The following is a 2,289-nucleotide window of genomic DNA, read 5'->3' as shown; positions in this document are numbered from 1 at the left end:
GGAATAGACAGTATAAGGCGAGCGCGAGAGCTTTATCCGTAGCTAACGTGTGCATGCGTCAAACGATCGATTGCATTCAAGAAGGCACAACCGTAATCGATGGCGGAGAGCCAATGATGTTCGTACGGATATCATTGAAACGATACAGCTAATCGGAGCGAAGATGTCCGAAAAGTTTTAGCCTAAAACTCAAAAGTTTTCGTTACGAATAGTCGAACGCACTGCGTTCAACGCAGTGCTGGCTAGAACACGAACTTCGTGTCACGAAGGAAGCAGAAGAAAACCTAGATTAATTGATTAACGGTAACATAATAGTTACCAATAGTGACACAGCTGGCTTAGCTCAATCGATCGGTGGCTTCATCAGCTGAACTGGGGCATAGCTCAGTGTAGAAGTCGGACCCAGGCAAAGGTCCCGCGGCCAAGCATACTCCGTGAAATAAAATCACAAGTCCAGTCCTTGTACTGAGATGGTTAAATACTGAGTATGTGATAATTCGAGGTACACGCTATAATTCATAACCCGATATGCTACCAAATTTGTTCGTCAAATAGCATTTGAACAGACGAAATACGGCCCCAGAATCAAAACTCACAGCTGATCCATCTGGGAAACTGCCGAGCGGGAAGTGCCCGCCAACAACTCAACCATGAATTCATTTGAAAAACAGTTGTGGCATAGATCCAGAATGAGGCGCGTGAGACTCTCTCATTAGTGGTTTGCCCATTGAGATAACACTACACTGGATATAATTGCACGAGAATGCCTCCAAGGCTGCCTGATTATACTTAGCCGACGAGGACTATCTTCATCATAAGCTTAACTAAGAGAATCCTTCAGCCTGGAGAGACGTACTGTGTGCAACGGGCAGCGACAATGATGCAGCAGCATCTCACAGTCTCCTATTGTACCCGGAGTCCGGGTCCCGGACTTTCGCTGACTCTCCTGGGTAGAAACGGCACGTTTTTGGGAGCAAACCTGGATGTTCGAAACGGCTCCTCATAGAACGGCCGCAGGGGCGATAGGAAAAGAATGCAGATAATTTTACTCGAAATACTAAGAGCCCTCAGAATCAGTCGAGCACGAGTCGAATCCCATGATAGATGTATAAGTTTCGACAACAATGAAAGCGACCAGTGAGATTAATGACGGATGAAAACCCCACAACTTGAAACCGGTAGTCCGGACAACGCAATCCATGCAAACCATAAAACCAGTTGTTTCTGGAAGGTATAGTGCGTAACGTTTCGATCACGTCGCTTGCAGCACATCTTACTCATCTCGATCGAACTGATTTGGACAAATCAGCCAGAATCTCCTCCTCGAGAGTCTCGAGTCGAGACGGACAGAATGAAAAAAGAGACGGGTACTCGATATCTACACAGTGTAGAATACGGTAGTGAGTGTAGACTACACTCCTTATCCTAGCAGAGGGGACAGCCAAGTTTTCCAGAAGCGCGTTGAATATGTTGACTATCTCCCGGCAGTAACTGCCGGGAACTGTTCGAATACTTTCCATATAAGCCGTTCTTCCGGGAGCATATCTCCCGTGCATTATAGTATCAGCGAGGAGCGAACGAATATTCTCAAATTTGCCGATCAGTTAAAACGGAACATGTCTGCAGGTAATTAATATAAATACTGAACCGAGATGGTCAGGAAAGGTATAGCTTCTCGATCTCGACCATGATATTGCCAACTTGGCAGTTCCGATCTCGTCTTGAAACTACTCGAGATCGAGAATCTCGCACCCTCCCGAGTCGCGCTTTCAACACCTGCTTCAAGAAAATGCTCCCAGCCAACAATACTCAACGCAACATTAGAGAAAGTGCGCGATAACAATGTTAACATGACCGCTATGATAATCATGCCATGTAGCCATTTCCATGTTATCAAAACCTAACTATCGATTCATCGTCATGTTAATATAATCGCGGTAGTTGAAGTGGCCGTCAATGTGATCGAGATTCGAGCACAGATCCTTAGCCTCTATCTCACTCAGCCGACCTTCACCATAACTCTATCAATATGGAGTGAATCCTACCTGGACCCTCGAAGAATCAACTCACAGTTAAAGCACGGTGCAAGTCATTGATGGAGATAGTTCCGTCAGCGGCATCAGTAGCAGCGATTGCTTTAAATGCGCTCTCAACTTCTTCGGGTGGATAATCGTCGCTGGTCCTTCGAGACATCACCTTCGAGGGATACGCAAGTCTCGATAGCCTTGAGCCGTGCGGGAAATTATGCACAAGGTCAACCACATATGTTGCCAACAAAATATTGGTGAC

Source organism: Perkinsus marinus (assembly GCF_000006405.1).
Source record: "Perkinsus marinus ATCC 50983 genomic scaffold scf_1104296927446, whole genome shotgun sequence".
Classification (NCBI taxonomy): domain Eukaryota; phylum Perkinsozoa; order Perkinsida; family Perkinsidae; genus Perkinsus; species Perkinsus marinus.
Note: the sequence above shows the minus strand (reverse complement) of the source record.